Below are 14421 nucleotides of genomic sequence, written 5' to 3'. Positions count from 1 at the left end.
GCCCAGAGTAGACCCGGCCTCCCCCCCAACCCTTGCGCGCGACGGAAGGCGGCGTGCTTCGTTCCCGGTTTTCACCATAGCGTGCGCGATATTGAGCCGCGATCACCGGCTCACCCTGGCACGCTTTCAATCGCACATACAGCATACGGCGCGCGGCGACGATTTTTTCGCCCGTGGACTTAATACGGAACCTCACGCCGACGCCGATGGCATAAATGCGCCTGGAGTGTCCATATAATTGCTTTCGCAATAAAACCCTAAAATTATCCGACAAGGAATCAGTGGCGTAACTAGGTCGTCTGGCACCCGGAGCCCATAGGTCTTTTGTCTCCCCCACCCCGGGAGACGTCAGGAAGGCGAGGATATTCGAAAATCTCGAGGGAGTGGAGAGGGCGATGTTTCAGCACCAGTACAGCCGCCCTTCGCTTTCGTTCCCAGAGATCGCTAATGTAGCAGTTATTATACACGCTGTTTTATTTTCTGCACCAAATAACACAGGGCGCTGCACTGATAACTTGTGATAAGCGCATTTGCACATCTGCTGTCAGAATGTAAGGCCTGGCAGCCAATAAAGATAAAGTTTTAATTAGCGATTTTAGAGGCAATATTGCATTAGCAAAATTGAAGCTTGACAGTCATATGTTGCCTAACAACTTCACAAAAACTGTCGTACGTACTGAATAAAAACGAAAATAGCGTGTCGGTGACGCCAATATCCCCACCCTATCAGAAAACGTCGCCTGCTTCCTTGCTGCGCGGGTGCCAGTGCTATGACAATTACGAGTTCTCTTCATTCTGCTCCATAACGGCTTTCTTTGTTTGCTGCTATTGACAAACGTGATCATCCGAGCCGTGGTAGCGCCACAAGATTGAAAACAGAATAGAGCACGTCCCGCGTCTGTTCCTGGCGTCACCATGCAAAAATGAAGAAGGCCGCGATGAAGCCCGTGCCAGCGAAAGCTTATGCTACTGTTGGTCCGCACTCGCAATGGAGAGGGTAGACATATCGACGTCACTGGTGCACCATTTCACATTTCTCTCGGTACTGCCATACTGGGCCGCCCGCAGTGCCAAAGTACTGCATGGCTCTGGCACCCAAGATGATTTTGTTTAGAGAAGTTTTCGTTGAGTTAATGATATAACTTTGGGTCCTCAGTTCCCGAATTACAATGTTTTCTGTATAATTTTCTAATTAAACAGTTATTTAGGTTATCCTTATTAATTATCTGCCATATTAGTACAGTTTGCAGAACGGAATAATTTGCGGATAATGAATACCTTCTTCCTCAAGCGGGATAACCGAAAGTGGACGTGGAGGAGCCCGAATGGCGAGACTAGAAATGAAATAGACCTGCTACTCTGCGCCAACCCTGGCATCATACAAGGTGTGGACGTGCACGGCAAAGTGCGCTGCAGTGACCACAGGATGGTAAGATCTCGAATTAGCCTAGACTTGAGGAGGGAATAGAAGATACTGGTACTTAAGAAACCGATCACTGAGTTAGCGGTAACAGGAGAAATAGAGGAATTCGGGATCAAGCTACAGAACAGGTATTCGGCTTTAACTCAGGAAGGTGACCTTAGTGTTGAAGCAATGAACGACAATCTTATGGGCATCATTAAGGAGTGTGCAATAGAAGTTGGTGGTAACTTCGTTAGACAGGATACCGGTAAGCTATCGCAGGAGACGAAAAATCTGATTAAGAAACGCCAATGTATGAAAGCCTCCAACCCTACAGCCAGAATAGAACTGGCAGAACTTTCCAAATTAATCAACAAGCGTAAGATAGCTGACATAAGCAAGTATAATATTGATAGAATTGAGCATGCTCTCAGGAACGAGCAGTGAAGAAGAAACTAGGAATGGGCAAGAATCAGATCTATGCGTTCAGAGACAAAGCCGGCAATATCATTACTAATATGTATAAGATAATTCAAGTGGCTGAGGAGTTCTATAGAGATTCATACAGTACCAGTGGCACCCACGACGATAATGGAAAAGGGAAAATCTAGAGGAATTTGACATCCCACAAGTAACCCCGCAAGAAGTAAACAAAGCCTTGGGAGCTATGAAAAGGGGCAAGGCAGCTGGTGAGGATTAAGTAACAGCAGATTTGTTGAAGGATGGTGGGCAGATTCTTCTAGAGAACCTGGCCACCCTGTATACGCAATGCCTCATGACTTCGAGCGTACCAGAATCTTGGAAAAACGCTAACATAATCCTAATTCATAAGAAAGGGGACGCCAATGACTTGAAAAACTATAGACCGATCAGTTTACTGTCCGTTGCCTACAAAGTATTTATTGAGGTAATTGCAAATAGAATCAGGAACACCTTAGACTTCCGTCAACCAAAGGACCAGGCAGGATTCCGTAAAGGCTACTCAACAATAGGCCATATCCACACTATCAATCAGGTGATAGAGAAATGTGCGGAATATAGCCAACCCTTATATATAGCTTTCATTGATTACGAGAAAGCGTTTGATTCAGTCGAAACTTCAGCAGTCATGCATGCATTACGGAATCTGGGTGTAGACGCGCCGCATGTAAAATAATGAAAGATATCTATAGCGGCTCCACAGCCACCGCAGTCCTGCATAAAGAAGGCAACAAAATCCCAATAAAGGAGGGTGTCAGGCAGGGAGATACGATCTCTCCAATGCTATTCACAGCGTGTTTACAGGAGGTATTCAGAGACCTGGATTGGGAAGAATTGGGGATAAGAGTTAATGGAGAATACCTTAGTAACTTGCGATTCGCTGATGATATTGCCTTGCTTAGTAACTCAGGGGACCAACTGCAATGCATGCTCACTGACCTGGAGAGGCAAAGCCGAAGGGTGGGTCTAAAAATTAATCTGCAGAAAACTAAAGTAATGTTTAACAGTCTCGGAAGGGAACAGCAGTTTACAATAGGTAGCGAGGCACTGGAAGTGGTAAGGGAATACATCTACTTAGGACAGGTAGTGACTGCGGATCCGGATCATGAGACTGAAATAATCAGAAGAATAAGAATGGGCTGGGGTGCGTTTGCAGACATTCTGAGATCATGAACAGCAGGTTGCCACTATCTCTGAAGAGGAAAGTGTATAACAGCTGTGTCTTACCAGTACTCACGTACGGGGCAGAAACCTGGAGGCTTACGAAAAGGGTTCTACTTAAATTGAGGACGACGCAACGAGCTATGGAAAGAAGAATGATAGGTGTAACGTTAATGCATAAGAAAAGAGCAGATTGGGTGAGGGAACAAACGCGAGTTAATGATATCTTAGTTGAAATCAAGAAAAAGAAATGGGCATGGGCAGGACCATGAGGAGGAGATAACCGATGAGGAGGAGGGAAGATAACCGATGGTCATTAAGAGTGACGGAATAGATTGCAAGGGAAGGAAAGCGTAGCAGAGGGCGGCAGAAAGTTAGGTGGGCGGATGAGATTAAGAAGTTTGCAGGGACAACATGGCCACAATTAGTACATGACCGGGGCAGTTGGAGAAGTATGGGAGAGGTCTTTGCCCTGAAGTGGGCGTAACCAGGCTGATGATGATGATGACGCCTTCTTGCTTCGTCTGCTGTTTTCTCCTCCCGACGAACACACCACATTGACGACGAGGATGGGATTCTGACCAATTCTGCGGGAAGCTGACATGGCAACGGAAGGTTCGGCAGCGGCGGATGCAGTGACGCAAATCGTGGGTCGACTGGCACACATCGAGCCCTTTGGCGAGTCCGCAAGCTACTGGCCGTCGAACGAGGAACACTTCTCGTTGTTTCTCCAGGTCAACCGCATCCCCGAGGACGACAAGGTACACGCTTTTTTTGAGTCTCATAGGCCCAAGGACGTACAGTCTTCTCAAGTCGTTGACCACGCCGGAATTGCCGTCAGCTAAAGGTTTCGATTTTTTAAAGAAACTTCTTGGTGACTATTTGTCGGCGAAGCCGCCGGCAATTAGCGAACGCGCAAAACTTCACAGAAGAGCGCAACTTGAGACTGAATCAATTTCGGAATATGTTTCGCAGTTGCGGAAATTGGCACAGACTTGCGAATTTGAATCCGCCCTCGATCAGTCATTGCGGGACCGTTTTGTCTGCGGTCTGTGCCGAGAAGATATACAGCGCGTGTTATTCACAGAGGATAACGAGCTAACCTTCCAGAAAGCCGTAGAACGAGCGCTAGCCATGGAAGTGGCGAAAAAGAGCGTGACCGAAGCGTACGCTTCGGAGTCAAGCGTATCAGACGTTCACAAAGTCGGAGCAGTTGGGGAAACTGATATGACGCAGGGAAATTGCTACCGCCGCGGATCTGCGAAGCATGCAAGCAGACTGTGCCCTCACGTTGCAACCATCTCTTTCAAATGTGATAAGAAAGGACACATTCAAAGCGTGTGCCAAGCTAACAAGCAGAGAACGACGAAGGGAGCGCGTCGAAACGCGATGAAGGTGTTGAGTCCCGTTCAAGCATCTGTTAGCGTGAAGGGAATAGTTTCGCCTGGTCTGGAGCCGATAAAAATTTCAGTGCACGTAAAAGACGCACCCTTGGAAATGGATCTGGATACTGGGGCTGCTGTGTCCGTAATGTCTTTGGATAAATTTCGTCAAATGTTTCCCTCAATCAAGGTTATGTCAACGACGCTGAAGCTGCGGACGTTCGATGGAGCCATCATCAAGCCTGTCCGTGTTGCTCACGATGCCGTGCAGTACGGAGAGTGCCCAGCTGCACTATTTACATCACGAGGGAAAAGGGACCCTTGCTAGGTCGACAATTGTTGCGAGCCATCCGACCGGACTGGAGCCGTATGTTCAAGCTCAACGCTATTCCCAGGTGGGACGATTCTGCATGTTTCAGACTGCGTGCTCTTCTAGACAGGTACCACAGTTTGTTTCAGGACGAACTGGGGACAATTACAGAAGAAAGAGCGAAATTGTCCCTGAAAGGAGGTAGCGTGGAAAAATTTATGAAGGCAAGAAGTGCGCCCTTTGCATTGCAACCGGCAGTCGAGGCTGAGCTTAAGAAGTTGGAAGACATGGGAGTCATTTCACCAGTCGTGATAAGTGACTACGCCGCGCCTGTTGTGCCAGTAGTAAAGAAGGACGGTGCAGTGCCTCCTCTATTTTTTCAGTGCCTGGGCGAATGCTCTCCCCAGGCCGTCGGGGCGCCCGCGTCACCGCCGCCTCGTGGCGGCGCTGTGTGAGTAGGATAGTAAGCTGGCGCTGACGGGCCGCGCGCAGTACGAAGCTGACGAATTCGTGTTTGCATCCGCGTTTGATTGCATTCCGATTTTTCTCAGGCTTTTGCACGCACGTGTCGCACATGCAGTCTGTCCGGCCGGGCTAACATTGCGAAACTTTGAATTCGTATTGTTCTTTCAGGATTTTGCAAGCACGTGTTCCGTATGCCTCAGTATGTCTTACTGTTGCGTACCATTGTGCAAATCAAACGGAAAGAAAAAGACAGTCGGGCTGTCGTTCCACGAAATACCAGCTACCGCTGGTATACGAGAGAGGTGGCTTGCAGTAATTAGGCGGGGTGATTGGTCGCCTAATACAGCTTCAAACTACATTAGAGTATGCAGCCGCCATTTCAGAACAGAAGACTTCATAGAAGGAAAAAAAACGGCGGCTCAAGAAGGATACAGTTCGGTCCGTCTTTACAGACTACCCTTCACGTTTGCAGCCGAAGGCAACAATTAAACGAAGCATGGCAAGTATCACTAAACGTGACCGTGCTGCGAACGAACAGTCAACGAATGATTGCACCAGTAGCCATGCTGCCTCGCGACCGCTGTCCTGTGCAACGCAGGCAACATCAGGTCCCGAAGCTGAAGAATCGGAGCCGATGGATACTACAAGCGCTACCTGCGAAACAAGAGACCATCATGGTGTACAGTGCCAGGATGAATGCGTGCACAGGGCTGACCAGGCTGCCTCATGCGACAAAAGTGTCCAGGTCGACAGCAATTCGGCCTCTGCTTTGCTCACTACCGAAAAGGCCAAATGGAAGAGAAAAGAAAGAGATCTGAGGAGCCAGATACTGAGACTACATCAGACAATTGACAAGTACAAAGAGGAGCTCAAGAAACTGCAGGAAGATTCTTTGGCTGCAGACGTTTCCTACATTAGAGAAAGAGCAGCAGAGAAAGAGGCTTCAGCATTGTTTTTCGTGGACCAAATTACCAATTACAAAAAAAAAAAGGCCTACCTGGTCTGAAGAAACTACTCGACGTTGTGTGGTGCTGAGGCATTTATCAACGAAAGCCTACGAACATATTCGAGGGGAGATGCTTTTGAAGCTTCCAGACCGAAAGACCCTAACCAACTATATTGGAACTACAAGTGGTGAGACCGGCTTCAGCAAACTGGTGGAAGCTCGGCTGATATGTGAAGCCGAAAACTTTGACAAACCGCAATCAAAGGTCTGCTCGCTCATCGTTGACGAGATGAGGGTAAAGCAGAAGTTGCAATACGACAAGCAACGTGACTGCTGTGTTGGGCAAGTAGACATTGGGGTGGAAGAGCAAAATGGTGACCTTGTCTTAGCCAGTTCGCTCCTGTGCTTTGTCATCAGTGGACTGACAACAAAGTTTCGAATTCCAGTTGCCTACTATTTTACAAAAGGGCTAACGGGCCCCCAACTCCACAAGTTGCTGATTTTAGTCATGCAAAAAGTGGAAGCTTGTGGGTTTAGGATTGTTCGCCTTGTCACGGACAATCATAAAGTGAACGTGAATTGCATGAGACTGCTTGGAAATGACCTGCTTACCTACCGGATTGAACACCACAGTGACCGCAGCAGGATTCTTTTCATTAGCTTTGATCCGTGCCACGTGCTGAAGAACGTGAGGTCACAGTTTCTATCGCGTGACTTTGGCCCGAAAGGTGAGATTTCTGCTTCACACATAAAATACCTCTACGAACTGCAGAAAGGCTTGTCTGTAAAGCCTGTTCGGTTTTTAAGCAGGAAGCATGTTCATCCGAGCAACATAGAAAAGATGAACGTGGCAAGAGCCGTCCAGCTCATGTCTCCAAGTGTAACCGCTGCCTTGGAACATCTCAAGGATCAGGCTGGACACAGTTGTGCGCTGTCGTTTTCAGCCGCAGGCCCAACAATTACGTTCATGAAGAGCGTTTATCGGTGGTTCGTGCTTCACGATGTCAGCAACACGACGCAGCACATACGCCACAATTTTTCGGATGGCCGTCAATTTGACGACAGTGCTGATCCGCGACTTGAATGGCTTGAGGTCACTTTTCCTATGTACTTGGAGACATTAAAGAAAAGATCTGGACATGCTCGTGAATTCCTCACAGCCGAAACGTATGAAGCAATTCTGTTAACCACCTATTCGACAGTGGCGTGCGTCAGATATCTGTTGACAGAAGAGAAGTTTTCTTTTGGCTCACTCGAAAATTCAAAAGCGATTCAATTGAATCGCGCTTTGGAAGTCTGCGAATGTCATCCGGGTGCAACGACATGTTGGACGTTCGGGCTGCACTGTCAGGTCTCGAAAAGCTACTGAAGACCGGGATTGCTGTGTCCAATGCAGCCTCCAATATTGCCCACAAAGAATGTGGGGCAATGTCGGGACACATACTGTGTGATGCGCATTCCTCTGCACAACCAACTTCTGCTTCAGCTTCAATGCCTCCCCTGCCGTCGACTGTGCAAGCAGTGCCCCAGCTCTCGAGAGCAAGATTGGCGTTGCAGAGACTTAATACCACAATTTTGCCACCGCAGCTGTCATCGCTACAGATTTCGGCTACCGCCTATGTGGGGGGCTACATTCCAAGGGTTGTAGGCGAGCATATTGACTGCGAGAACTGTGTTACTTTGTGTACGAAGCCGGTGAGCAACCAGCCGCTCTTTCAGCTCACTCGGAGCCAAGATCGAGGTGAGCTGCTCTACCCGTCAGACCAACTTCTCTTTGTCCTGGACTGTTTAAGAGATTTTGCTGACCGTGCACTGCAGGAGCACCAGACCTTGCAGAAGCCACTGACTACCTTAGTGGAGTACGCCGTCCCAGCTCTTTGTTCTTCAAAGTTTCTAAAGTGCAAGAGCATTGACAGCAACGAGCACAGGCTTAAGCTCATGAACCTCATATCGGTTCGTTTCCTGAGGCCGCTCCTCTGCAACTACGCCTTCAATGTTACTGATAGGCACGACGCAGTTAAAAATTTTGTAAGAAAGTCCCTTTCGCGAAAGTATACGAAACTGTGAGAGTGGCATACACATCAATGACATGTGGTAGTTTCCTTCCGCACTAAATGCTTTTATTTCCACCATTGAAATGGTAAAATCAATGTGAGCCATGACTCGCAACTCATTGATATTGAAAACATGAACCTCCCTATTTGCGGAGTAATGTCTGCATGCAGGTTCTGCAGAGCTTCATGTGTTGCAGAATCGCGCGGCAGAACGCGCTTTTTGTTTGTTTTTGCACCGTCACGATTCAACAGCTTTGAGTTCCTAAATGACACGGCACAGGTCCTCATTTTCTGACGCCAGCTGTGGCTTCTTTGCGGTGGCAACAAATGTAATTCTCAAAAACTATAAGAAGGAAACGTGGCATCACGTTTTGCCGTAGAGCAGTCTCACGACATTACGTGCCATTTAGCGCGTGAACTCCCGGCTTGCGTGCAGCCTGCTGCACAAGTAGACGTTAGGGGCTCTTTCAGTGCTCAAGCGTTCCCATTATATGGTGGCAAGCACTGCTTTCAAATATCGACTTTCATATAAGCGAACATAACGGCGACAGAACGTTTTTCCGCGCATTGGATTTCAACTGGCGCGCGCTCTCCTATCGGCGCAGCAGACGACGCGCGAGCGCATCGAACAGCAATAACGGCGAATGACACATGCCTCTAAAATAGGCTGGTTGCCCAGAGTGACAAATGCTTCAGGGTTCGTGTTTACAAAGGTCTTGCTTGTACTTGAAACAATGCGAATACAGTCGGAAGCACAACTATTTAACAACTGCGTATACAGTCGCGCCCTGCGTTTCCATGAGCGACGATGATCCTACTCCGGCGGCGGCGCGTGACGGCGAAAAGCCGTACTAGAGCCGACGGCCGGTTCCCTTGGTTCTCCGCTCCATTTCCCAGGCACAGAAAAATAGAGGAGGCACTGGACGGTGGCATAAGACTATGCGACGATTATTTATTTTTTATTTACTTATTTACAGAATACCGCAGAGCGGATCGGTCCAAGCCACCCTAAACCACCCTAAGCTCTTGTCTTGAAACTGATCGGTATCCACTTCCGAGAATCGACGAGTTGTTTACAGCGCTCGCAGGGGGCCAAGAATTTTCTAAGATTGACCTAAATCGAGCCTATCAGCAGGTAGTAATGTCGGAGTCATCAAGAAAGTACTTGACACTAAATATTCATAAATGACTTTTTTCCGTAAACAGGCTGCCGTTCGGGGTTTCTTCGGCACCTTCCATTTTCCAAAGAATTCTGGACACAATCTTGAAAGACCTGAAAGGCGTCAGCTGCTATTTAGATGGCGTTCTCATCACCGGCAAGACGTCACACGAGAACTTTGTAAACCTCGAAGCGGTTCTAAAGCGGTTGATTGAGCGCGGGGTCCGAGTAAAGAAAGAAAAGTGTTCGTTTTTCCAAACGTAATTACAGTATGTGGGTCATGTTATCAGTGCAGCAGGTGTCAGCACAACGCCAGACATGACAGAAGCACTGATGAAAGCGTCCGCACCTACAGGCGAGCAGCAACTACAATCGTTTCTGGGCATTGTAAATTACTACGGGAAGTTTGTTCCTCGATTGTCTACTCGGGCGAGTCCACTTTACAAACTGCTGCGTCGCGACCAGCCACGGCTCTGGGATCAATCGTGTCAAGGGGCATCCGAGGAAATCAAGAATGCGTTGGCGTCATCCTCGATCCTGGCGCATTACGACCCAGATAAACCTTTGCAAGTGGCATGTGACGCTTCCCAGTATGGTGCGGGCGCATTACTTTCTCATATAACTGAAAATGGAAGCTCTTGGCCGGTGTTTTATGCGTCGCGCACATTAACTGACGCCAAAAAAGGTACAGTCAGCTAGAAAAAGAAGCACTGGCCATTACTTTTGCCGTCAAAAAGTTTCGTTTCTACATCTATGGAAGATGTTTCACGTTGATTACGGATCACAAGCCATTACAAACAATTCTGGGGCAAAAAACAGGCATTCCACCAATTGCAGCAGCACGCTTACAGCGATGGGCTGTCACGTTGTCCGCTTACAATTACTAGCTCGTGTACAAAAAGTCCAGTGACGACGCAGAAGCAGATTTTTTCCAAGGTTCCCGATCCAGGGTCCTGAAGACGGCACGTCCGAAAACGAGGAATTGCTTTATGCTTTGCGTCTGGACTCTATGCATGTGTCCGCCAAACAGATTGCGCTCGCTACAGCACGTGATCCGGTACTGAGTAAAGTGCTCCAGCTTACAAGCATAGGCTGGTCATTACACTTGCGAGATGCGAGCTTAAAACCATTTTTCGACAGACGTTTGCAGATCAGCGTGCATCAAGAGTGCCTCATGTATGGCCTGAGGGTTGTTATTCCGTCCCCTCTTAGGGAATCCGTACTCGACGAACTGCACCTATGTCATCCCGGCGTTGTGCGGAGCAAGGAGCTGGCTCGCAGCTACGTGTGGTGGCCGTCAGTTGATGCAGACTTAGAGACAAAGGTACGAAGTTGCTAAGCCTGCCAGGAACAACGGAATGATTCATTTGAGGCACCTCTGCTTCCCTGGGTATGGCCGACCGCACTTGGACTTCGCGGGACCTTTCCAAGGAACTATGTCTTTAGTGGTTGTAGATGCTCACTCGAAGTGGCCGGAAGTGCTCGTTATGCGAAGCACAACGTCCGAGCGTACTGTTGCCTGCTTGCGTGAACTTTTCTGCAGATGCGGAGTGCTGGAGACGGTGGTGTCCGACAATGGACCGCAACTGGTGTCCAAAGATTTCAAGGCGTTTATACGGGACGTCGGGGCCAGACATGTCGTGAGCGCCCCTTATCACCCAAGCAAAAATGGTCTGGCGGAGCGCTTCGTGCAAACGTTGAAGTCTGCTCTACGCAAGTCATCTCCCGGTGAGTCTGTCGAAGAAACACTTCACAACTTCTTATTGGCGTACCGAAATACGCCTCACCCTACGACTGGAGAAGCTCCAGCTAACCTGTTGATGGGTAGAAGATTGCGCACCAGGCTGGATACAGTAAAGCCTACAGTGGAGAGAAGGTGATGCACAGCCAGTTCACCCAAATGCCGCAGCGGAGGAGCAACAGAGACTGTTTTTGTGTTAATGACAGTGTTCTAGTCCGCAATTACAGAGGCTCAAAGAAGTTGGTTCGTGGAAGCGTTCTGAAGAAGTCTGGACCAGTCTCTTACAAAGTCATGGTAACCACACCCCGAGGCAAGTTCATCTGGCGTCGATATCTCTACCAGCTGCTGGCTGGTGCAGGCCCTATGGTCACACCAAGGGCATCCGACTTCACGGAGGGGTTCCTGGCCTTCCCTCAAAACCAGACTGCTGACCAACCAACGTCATAAGAGCCGGTGCCCGTGGAGTCTGTCCCTCCAGCGCCCGCTCCTCCATCAGAGACATCACCTCCGCAAAGGCGCTACCCATCAAGACAACGCCGTCCACCCGAGCGATACGAAGACCGTTCTTTAACTATTGTGTATGGATACAAGTGCACCCTCCAAAATAAAAGGAAGGAGTGTTGTGTTATCATCGCCGCTAGAGCGATAGCGGCGGCGCGACTATCGCGACAGCTTGTTATATCAACCCAGTCATGTGGACACTGAGCTGCATTCCACTGCGAGCCGTCGTGGAATAAACCACGTTTGGTTTTGCTTACGCCTTCTTCCTTCGTCTGCTGTTTTCCCCTCCCGACGAAAACACCAGAAGCGTTAATGGAGATTACCTTAGTAACTTGCGATTCGCTGATGATATTGCCTTGCTTAGTAATTCAGGGGACCAATTGCAATGCATGCTCACTGACCTGGACAGGCAATGCAGAAGGGTTGGTCTAAAAATTAATCTGAAGAAAACTAAAGTAATCTTTAACAGTCTCGGAAGAGAACAGCAGTTTACGATAGGTAGCGAGGCACTGGAAGTGGTAAGGAAATAGGCCTACTTAGGGCAGGTAGTGACCGCGGATCCGGATCGTGACCCTGAAAAAATCAGAAGAATAAGAATGGGCTGGGGTGCGTTTGGCAGGCATTCTCAGATGATGAACAGCAGGTTGCCATTATCCCTCAAGAGAAAAGTGTGTAACAGCTGTGTCTTACCAGTACTCACCTACGGGGCAGAAACCTGGAGGCTTACGAAAAGGGTTCTACTTAAATTGAGGACGACGCAACGAGCTATGGAAAGAAGAATGATGGGTGTAACGTTAAGGGGGGAGGATAAGAAGATAGCAGAGTGGGTGAGGAAAGAAACGGGAGGTAATAACATCTTAGTTAAAATCAAGAAAAAGAAATGGGCATGGGCAGGACATGTAGTGAGGAGGGTAGATAACCGATGGTCATTAAGGGTTACAGACTGGATTCCAAGAGAAGGGAAGCGTATCAGGGGGCTGCAGAAAGTTAGGTGGGTGGATATGAGATTAAGATGTTCGCAGGGGCAACTTGGCCACAATTAGCACATGACAGGGCAACTTGGCCACATTAGCAGGGTAGTTGGAGAAGTATGGGAGAGGCCTTTGCCCTGCAGTGGGCGTAGCCAGGCTGATGATGATGATGATTATGCTGCTTTCATAAAGCCAACCTTAACCATAGGCGGCACAGTATAGTTACATCACGGCGGGAGAACTTCGATGGAATCTGCAACTTCAGTGTAAGATCCAGCTGGTGGAGAAGGCAGTTGAAGAAATTCTGGGTGTTCCACAAAGGTCTAGTCTTGGTTTGAGCAAGTAAACGAAGACCACTCGCAGCGTGTGTCCAATTGATAAGGGTAAGTGACAGGGTTTTTTATGGACTGACCTGGTGGCATCATCAGCAAGGTCATTTTCGATGATGCCACAGTGTCCCAGGAAGCCACTGGAAGATGATGTCATGTCCGTTTATGAGGGCTTGATGGTCAACCTCTCTGGTCTCAAACACCAGTTGTTCATGGGTCTTGAGTCGTGAGGCTGACTGCAGACTGAAGGACTGCCTTGGAGTCACAAAAAACGACCTACTTTCGAGGTTTGGTTTGTGCGATGTAATTAACAGCGGCACGTAGAGCGGCAAGTTCTGTTGCTGTAGAGGTCGTTATATGGGACGCTTTGAACGTAATTGTGACTTGTAAGGCCGGGTTGATAACAGCGCCTGTGGAACTGGTGGCTGAGACAGATCCTTTGGTGTAAATGCGCGTTCGTTGTTCAAATGCTTCGTTCATTAATAACAGTGTGAATTGACGTAGAGCCACTGTTAAATGGCGGGTCTTCGCAATTCCCGGAATTGTGAGGCGTACTTGTGGCTGTCATAGGCACCAGAGGGGTAACAGTGGTATTGGTGTTGGTGTAAAGCCCGACGGAAGGTAGCCTTGATGTGTCGCAACAAGTATGGAAAATGTGGCTTGAGGTCTTTGTGCTGGCAAAGCAGCGATGCAGTGATTGGGTACGCGACACGGGTATGTGTGCTCTAAGGTTGTCAGTCATCATATATGTTGCAACCAAGTCGTCTCTAGCAATCATGATTCTTACGTGTGTCGAGGCGCATCGTGGTAGTCTAAGACATGTCCGTAGAGCCCGGCTTTGCATACTTTCGAGGGTGCGAATGTTTGTTTTACATGTGTTAGCCAAACCGGCAAGCTGTACCGTGAAAAGCCCAGAATCAGTGCTTTGTACAGCTGCAGCATGGACCGTACAGGCGTACCTCAGGCTTTTCGGCACAGAAGCCTCAGTATATGTACAATCGAAATTAGTGTCCGCTTCAGGTAGATTATGTTGATGCTCCACGAAAGGTCCCTGCCAATAATCACACCTAAGAAGCGGTGACATTTCTGGCATTTGATACCCTGGCCATTGAGAAGAACAGCATGCGGTGTCATGTGCTTGCGCGTAAACGCGATTAATGCGCATTTTTCGATGGACACACTAAGGCCTTGTTTACGGACATACGAAAAAGTTCGGGTGGCTGCCCGCTGAATTCTTGCGCACACTTGAAGACGAGTCACCGCAGAATACCAAAGACAAATATCATCAGTGTTCATTAATAGGCGAATTGTCTTGGGTAATATTTCAGCAGGGCCAACCACAGTTAGGTTAAAGAGAACAGGGCTCAATACACCGTCCTGTGGGACGCTACCGTGACAAGAACAACCAAATGATAAAGAGACGGTTAGATATGACTTGCTATGACAGCTGCTTTTATACTGATACAAAATTAGCACAAACGATACAAAACTGATAAATGGAACACTATATACATACTGAC

General features: G+C 48.4%; 1 protein-coding gene and 1 pseudogene across 2 annotated transcripts in view; one reads left to right on the top strand and one right to left on the bottom strand.

The window, feature by feature from the left end:
• LOC126530128 (alpha-1,3-mannosyl-glycoprotein 2-beta-N-acetylglucosaminyltransferase-like) overlaps window positions 1-14421 on the bottom strand; it is a 112276-nt gene that overhangs the window by 79876 nt on the left and 17979 nt on the right. The gene's annotated exons all lie outside the window — the stretch shown is intronic.
• On the top strand, window positions 5697-8213 carry LOC126529842 (uncharacterized; annotated as a pseudogene).

Source organism: Dermacentor andersoni, chromosome 5, assembly GCF_023375885.2.
Source record: "Dermacentor andersoni chromosome 5, qqDerAnde1_hic_scaffold, whole genome shotgun sequence".
Lineage (NCBI taxonomy): Eukaryota > Metazoa > Arthropoda > Arachnida > Ixodida > Ixodidae > Dermacentor > Dermacentor andersoni.
This window is presented reverse-complemented; position numbering and strand designations above follow the sequence as displayed.